This window comes from Myotis brandtii, unplaced genomic scaffold, assembly GCF_000412655.1.
Source record: "Myotis brandtii unplaced genomic scaffold, ASM41265v1 scaffold83, whole genome shotgun sequence".
Taxonomy (NCBI): Eukaryota; Metazoa; Chordata; class Mammalia; order Chiroptera; family Vespertilionidae; genus Myotis; species Myotis brandtii.
In genome coordinates, this window is record NW_005371371.1 from 1,400,460 (window position 1) to 1,408,528 (window position 8,069).

At 45.6% G+C, this 8,069-nt stretch overlaps 1 long non-coding RNA gene across 1 annotated transcript in view; it reads left to right on the top strand.

Annotated features, from left to right (window-relative positions):
* Positions 1-6,410: 6,410 nt before the first annotated feature.
* LOC106724451 overlaps positions 6,411-8,069 on the top strand; it is a 23,022-nt gene continuing 21,363 nt past the window's right edge. Inside the window, exon 1 of the long non-coding RNA XR_001360252.1 lies at positions 6,411-6,483. This is a non-coding gene — a long non-coding RNA (uncharacterized LOC106724451). The remainder of the gene's footprint in view (positions 6,484-8,069) is intronic.

Here is an 8,069-nt window from a genome sequence, read left to right on the forward strand (position 1 = left end):
TCAGCTGCCTCCTGCACACCTCCTACTGGGGATGTGCCCGCAACTAAGATACATGCCCTTGACCGTAATCGAACCTGGGACCTTTCAGTCCGCAGGCCGATGCTCTATCCACTGAGCCAAACAACCAGTTAGTAGCAGGCTAATTTTTAAGTTGATCATTTTGTATGGCCCATGGATGATGCTATAAATATCCAAATGGTTCTTGGCAGAAAAAAGGTTCCCCACCCCTGGTGTAAAGGGAGGCCATTGTTTAATGGTTCTATAACCACACACTACCTTGATTTCAGTAGCCCCTGTAAGCTAGCATCCAACCATTGAGCATCTCATTGGTTTGGGCTTAGAAATTAAAAATGTTTGTTGTTACTGTTAATCCTCACCTGAGGATATTTTTACCATTAACTTTTAGAGAGAATAAAAGGGATGGAGGGGTAAGAGGGGGGGGGAGGGATAAACATCAATATGAGAGAGAGACACATCGATTGGTTGCCTCCCACACGCCCTCATGACTGGGGCCAGGGATTGAACCTGCAACCCAAGCACATGCCCTTGACCGGGAATTGGACCTGAGACCCTTCGGTGCACAGGCCAATGCTCTAACCACTGAATCACAAAGTCCAGGGCTGGGCTTGGGAATTAGAAGGCATGCAGAGAAAGGAGGAGCCAACAACTAAAGCCAGTCATTAGTCACAGAGCTGGTCATGGTGACAGCGCCTTTGTTCTCATCAGGCTCCAAGAGAACCAAATGTGCCACCAACAACCCTCCAGGATATGAGTGAGGTCACTGAGGATGGTGCTCATTGCTTCCAAGCCTCATTCACAAACACTTTTTTCAAAAAGAGAAACACACTCATGAAAGAGATTCTTAAGGAGTAGTTACAAACATTTCCAAAATAATGTCTGTGCAGTGTAGGCATATTCAGATCTCTCAAGCAGCCACTCTGAGCCTTGCATGCTTTCATGTATGACGTCCTGGGTCTTCACAAATGTGTCCTTCGAGCCTGGCTCCTTTGCTAGAATTTCAAGTCAGAGAACCCGTTCACAATACAGCAAGCCAGGCTGCACAAAGGAAAAAATTAATTGAGGCTCCCGTGATTCTGGGTATTCTAAAATTACTCATTTGCCATGGATTACCCATCACCTGTAGGTAAATTATTATTGCTCCATTTTGCTTCAGAAGTGGTGCACTGGCTTTCAAAAAATAATTCCCCTAAATTTCAGAGGGGGAACAAATGTGGACCAGCAACAGATGTCTAAGCCGAAGCAGACATTCCCATGCTTTTTCAAAAATCAGTCTTTAGTTGAGGTAGGATGAATCATCAATAGAAATATCACTCTGTCTTCATGGTTAACACAGGGGCAGGTCCCTTCCAGCATTTAGAGGGGATGAATTTGGCCATATTTCAGTCTGGAGGAGAGGGCAGGAGGCAGCAAGTAGTGTGAGCCACAGCCCATGACGGAAACGGAAGGCATGCACCTGCCCTCCCCTCTGATCACAACCACATAGGCTCACAGGAGATTTGTTCACCCAAAATACAGTCAAGCAGGGCTTAGCATCACCTTCCTCTTTAAGTTCACAGAACCGAAATTCCTTCTCTGAAGGTCATCAGATTCAGCCCTCTCTGGACCTATTGTTCTGGATGCCTGCCAGGGTCCCTGAGAGCTGGGGCTGACCAGCTGGCCACCGTGGGATGTCACACCCAGCAGAGACCAGGAGGTTCTCAAGGAAGACGGTAAAAGTGAAAGAAACAGGTAGTATGAGAAGCACATCAGTGTCCTCATCCCCAGTGCCACGATACAAATACCACATCACAGGGTGAGTCCAAAAGGGTGCCAGTGGGGCAGGAAGTGGCAAACATTTAGGTTTGAAAGCAACAATACCTCCAATGATTCAAGGCCACTCTAACGTGAGTATTGGGATGTTCACAGCAGGCAATCCTCATGTGGTCCCTTGTGGGAGGATCAGCCCCTCGCACGGTGGACAGGCAGAGAGGCTGACCCCAGGTGCGCAGTCTGGTAACTGAAGGTGCAAGCAAGCCGTGGGAACAAAGCTGCACCAGGTATAGGGGGTGTGATGGCCTCATCCACTGAAGAGCAACCTGCAAGGAGTCAGATGGTTAAACAGTCACTCGCTGCCCACCTGCTCCTTTCCATGTGCCCTTGAGTCTCTCTTTAGCCAGGGACTGTGCGATGACATGCGTTTCTGTTTATTATTCATTTCCAAACCTGCCACCCAATTGTGAGCTTTCACGCAGCTGCCAACGCATCTCTTTTGCAGCCGGTTTAGCTGAAGCCACTGTGTGAGGGGCCGGTGGGGCTTTGTGACTCATCAGCACCTCTAGTGACTAGGAGACCCTGGAGCAAGGGACACTCCCAGAGGAGAGAAGTAACCCAGATGTCTTGCTAGGGAAGGGGGAAAAAAAGGGACACTTGTGCTTCCAAACTTCAGTTCTTTTTCCTTTATACATGCACTCGAGATGCCACGAGACTGTACACCTGTCTCCGTTTGTAAATTGAAAACATATTTATCACTTTGTTGCTGGTTTTCTTTTTCTTTCTTTCTTTCTTTTAATGGATGGGAATTCTTCCACTTTGCCACGAGGAATGCCGAAGAAATGCATAATTCAAAATAAAAAAAGAAACTCTTTTAAAGGCTGTTTACTTGGGCGATGACAGGGGCACAAATGTTTCTTTCTCCTCACAGGGCCCACCCACAGAAAGGAGCAGAACAATGGTTCGGGGGCCTCCGGGCACTAGACAGCCCTGGAGAGGCCTCCGGGCTCCGGCCTGCGGGGCCCATTCAGCTGCCAGGGCCCTCCCACCCTCCTCCACTCCACAGCCCCGCTAATTACATGTCAGCCTGGCGACTCCAGCCCGCGGGCCGCCACCAATTACAGCCGCACTGACATCGCTCAAGCAGTCCATATGTTTACATAGTTTGGTGAGTCTCTCTTCATTTTCCAAAAAATGTGGAAAATTACTAATCTTTAGCAAAAGAGTGGCCTGACCAGGGAGAAAGGATTCGCTCGGCACATGTCTCAGGATTGAGCAAGAAGCCCAACGTTGCGCTCTTATGCTGCCCTTGCCTTGGACAAGCTTGGACAAAACCACCCCCTACACTCAGGGCAAATTCCTAAAGGCTCTTTCCATCTGCAAATTGATGGATACGTGTCAGCATCGGGCGGCTCTGCTTACAGAGGGTTGAAGTTATCCCAGCAAGTAAATAACAAAAGTTACATCATTTTCATCAACATTCATCATTCTAATTGCCTGAACCTCCACCAGAACAAAGTCACACTATAGTTTTATGGTATTTGATTAATGAGGGCAGGAAAATTGAAGTTTTTGCAATAAAACTAAAAAAAAAAAATCAACAGACTTTTATCGTTTTTTCCCTTATGATTTTAATTTAATGGCTCGTGTTTTCATTACTGCAGAGGCTGTACACTTTAGCTTGCAATTATGTCCCATCTGTGAAGCACTGTGTTATTACAGTTTATTCTAGTAGCTTTTCAATCACTTTTGAGTTGGGCTTTACAAGTATTCTTGCAGCAGGTGGGCTTCCTGGCAGAAGCCCAGGAACACACAAAGCGCAAAGCTGGAGTTTAATGGCAGCATATGCATGTGGCACAGAGCACCAGCCTTCCCCCATATGCTGCTAAGCAGGCTCTTCAGCCTGCCAGTCACTCTTCTTACTGACTACAGTCTCTAAGTAGTTTTCTGCCAGGGAAAAATATACCAAGGCAGCAAATTTCTCCAGTGCACCATCCTTATTACTGAGACAACCCTGTCATTAGCACAAGCACAATGAACCTGAACTGGGGATGCATACCAATTAGGTGGCACAGAGCACTTTTGCTTCTTATCTCTATGGAAACGTCTCCCCCCCCCCCCCCCCCCCGCCGTGTGGACAAGCAGGAATGTCCCCCACCCATATGTCACCTAGTGAACACTGTACACTGTGATGTGAACCAAAATCTGCCCTAGCCCCCGCAGCAGCGGGGAGAAAGGAGCGGAACAACAGAAGTCTCCGTACGTTTGGGAGGCCTTTAGAATTCTGGATCCTGCACAGCCATCGCTCATAGCCATGAGCAGGAAATGATGTTGAAATCTATAAATAATGTTCTCCCATTAAATCTAGCAGAGAGAGTTCAAGGAATCTAAAAGAAATTGCTTTATCCAATTAAAAAAAATGGAGACCACTCTTTTTAAAAATTATTTTTATCTTAAACAGTGTTTCACTTCTAAGAGGCTGGGACAGCTCCTGGAGCCACAGCCTCACAGCCCTTCTCCCTGGAATTTGTACTTGCCCCCCAATACAAAATAAACCTAAGGAGACAAAGATTCAAAATGTTTGTGTGCAAAGGATTGTCCCACCTGAATGCTATGAACTTTGCAAAGACATACAAGTAAAGCCTTTTGTTTTCTTTGTGGGAGAGAGAGAGAGAGAGAGAGAGAGAGAGAGAGAGAAAGAGAGAGAGAGAGAGAGAGAGAATGAAAACTAGGGAGCAACTCACTGTTTATTTCACAGCTCAATCTGTATACAAACTGAGAGATTCTGACTTCACTGGGTTGGGGTATTTTAATTTACAGTGTGAACTATCAATGGATGACACACCACAGCTTTACTTGCCCCCAAAGTCCACCGGCAGCTCTAACACAGAGTAGACCCCTGAGGGTGGCACCTGAAACTCGGTGCCCCCCGCTCCTGAACTGGCTGCCCCCTTCTTCAACTAATAGCCCATCCACATCATTGTATGAGTAAGTGGAATCCTTCTCTTCAGACTGAGTGTGCTGGACACCCTGAGTCTGATTTTCTTGCTATAGGGGTATTTTTCAACACTGTCTCTCAACTGTCACTCACCTTTCGGTCAAGAGACTCTCTGAGCTGACAGCAGCACAGCAAGAAGGATTTCACGCACTCTTTCTGTCCTGTAAGCCCAGGGGATCCCCAGTGAAGTGCACAGCTCTTTAAAGCAAAAACAGTGCAACAGCCCTGAACATACCAGGAAGCTAAATGAAGTCATATTTAAGACACACATAAAGGGTTATTTTTAAATATTAGATGCCGTGGAATAAAGTCATGCTGCTAAGAGGTGGTGACTTGGAGAGACGGAAAATGAAGAGAAGTCAGAAAAACTGACTTCTGAGCACAAAATCAACTAGGCTTTGTGTCAGGACTGGTGATGTTCCCCGGGGACTATCACTTATAGAACATTTATTTTTTATTAGACAAGCAATTCTAGATCCCTGTGAAAGTCACTGGATTCTAATGGGAATAATTTCCTCCTGCATAATGTGTCCCGGTGGGAATCGTACAACTCCTGGATTTTTGTTTTTAAGTTAAAAGACATCAAGGGAAAAGAAAACTTCTGTACAAAGAGAAAGAGCAGTTCTCAGCCAGAGCGGCCCACCTCCAGCAAAGTGGAGACAGGCAGAGGGAGGCAGAGTCCAAAGAGGTTTAAATCCAGGGCTAAGGGCTGTGGGCCTTCTCCCCAAATACAAGAGGGTCAACATTAAGAGCTGGAACTGGAAACAGGTCAATAACTTTGACCTTCCAGCTACTTCAGGGATTCTGTGGGAGATTTATATAATCATGATGAACATACATTCCCAGACCACTGGGCTACAATTCACTGTAAGAACCCAGGGAACGAAAGCAGCTTGTATTTATTTCCATTTATGACATTTTCTTCCTTCTCAAAGTAAGATCCTGTAACCTATCCTAGGTGACCCTACCCACTGCTTCTAGGACTCTGAAGGGAACAGAGAAAGCATGGGGCTACTGAGCCCCTCCCCCACCATCCTCCACATTGATTTTTCTCTTTGTTCTGAAGGATAGCTCATCACTGCCTGGACATTATAGGTTGGGGTACAACTGGAGAGACAGGAGCTCCTTCTCCTTCAGATCACAATCTGGTACCACAAACAAGGCCAGCATTTCCATCCCTTGAGAGTTCTTATACAGGTGGTATTTCCTTGTCTGTGGCCTCAGACCTCATACTTTCTAGGCAGACCAACTTAGGACACTTCTACCCACGTGACAGACACAGGCAAGGCTCTCTGGGTCCCTCAGTCAATGCACAGAGAGGGTGTCTGAGTATTGGTTGAACTGAGTCCCACTCGGGGGCAGCAGTGGTGTCAGCCAGGGTGCCCTTCAGCCTGGCCAGGGGATGAAGAAGCTACCATCTGATGGGTGGGCCCAGTCATGTGCCCACGAACAGGCATCCATTCCTGTTGGCTAGCGTTCAGTCCAGTCAGCCAAGAGACCATTCTGATTGGTCAGGACCTGAATCTCAGGGTTGTTAAACATTGTATCACTCTCTTTGGGTCCATGCTTTTCCTTCGTGGGTGCTGTGAAGGGCTGAATGGCGTGTCCCCAAAAGACAAGTGGAAAGTCTATCCCCAGTACCTCAGAATGTGACCTTATTTGGGAATAGGGCCATTGCAGATGTACCTAGTTAAGGTGAGGTCATACTAGAGTAGGTGGCCTTAATCCAATATAAAGGGAAATTTGGATACAGAGAAGAGACCTGGAGAAGATGGCCACGTGAGGGCAGAGGCAGAGATTGGAGTGATGCATCTACAAGCCAAGGAACACAAATTCCAGAAGCTGGAAGAGACAAGGAAGGATCCTCCCCCAGAACCTTCAGAGGGAGCATGGCCCTGCCAACACCTTGATCTTGCGGAACACAAATGCCAAAAGCTGGAAGAGACAAGGAAGGATCCTCCCCCTAGAACCTTCAGAGGGAGCATGGCCCTGCCGACACCTTGATCTTGAGCTTCTGGCCTTAAGCAATCCACTTTGTGGTGCTTTATTATTGTAGCCCCAAGAAACAACTACAGGTGCATATTAGATAATGACTTTCTAGGTTCATAAAATAAGAAAAGAAACTTGACGTTGCATTGAAAAAGCAGTTAGCTCTAGGTTCAAGGATCACAGAAAAATGATGAGTTCAAGGGCCCTGGAGCCTGGGAGCAGATACTTACTCTCTGACCTTCAGGTTCCTGTTCTATGAAATGGATATAATAGCAACTAACCTGTAAATTCTCTGCAAGGCTGAAATTAGTTAATCCATGTGAAAAATAACATTCAGTATACAGTAAATACTTGGTGTGTCTTAGTTATTGTATCACAATTTAATAAAATTTATTAGGGTAAACTGTCATTTTTTCTATTCTTAAAAACCATATTTAATTTGTGCTATTACTGTTCAAAGTTATTTTCCAATTCTCTTGCATTCAAATCAACACAAGGTTTCTTTTCATATATGAAATACCACCACAAACTTGTCTTGAGTGGGCAAGAAAAAACTGTTTTATAGAAGTAATATACAGCCTAGGCTCTTCTAGGCTTCTCCCAATCTCAGGTAACCTCTTCCTCCAATTCTATGTCACTCTTATCATCAATAACACTGTATTTCTTTTTTTTCTTTATTGATTAAGGTATTACATATGTGTCCTTATCCCCACATTGCCCCCCAAACTCCCCACTCATGCCCTCACCCCCCTGGTGTCTGTGTTTATTGGCTAGGCTTATATGCATGCATACAAGTCCTTTGGTTGATCTCTCCCCCTTACCCTCCACCCTCTCCTACCTTCCCTCTGAGGTTTGATGGTCTGATCAATGCTTCTCTGTCTCTGGATCTATTTTTGTTCATCAATTTATGTTGTTCATTATATTCCACATATGAGTGAGATCATGTGATATTTATCTTTCTCTGACTGGCTTATTTCACTTAGCATAATGCTCTCCAGTTCCATCCATGCTGTAGCAAATGGTAAGAATTCCTTCTTTTTTTACTGCAGCATAGTATTCCATTGTGTAGATGTACCACAGGTTTTTAATCCACTCATCTGCTGATGGGCACTTAGGCTGTTTCCAAATCTTAGCTATTGTAATTGTGCTGCTATGAACATAGGGGTGCATATATCTTTTCTGATTCGTGTTTCTAGTTTCTTGGGATATATTCCTAGAAGTGGGATCACTGGGTCAAATGGGAGTTTCATTTTTAGTTTTTTGAGGAAACTCCATACTGTTCTCCACAGTGGCTGCACCAGTCTGCATTCCC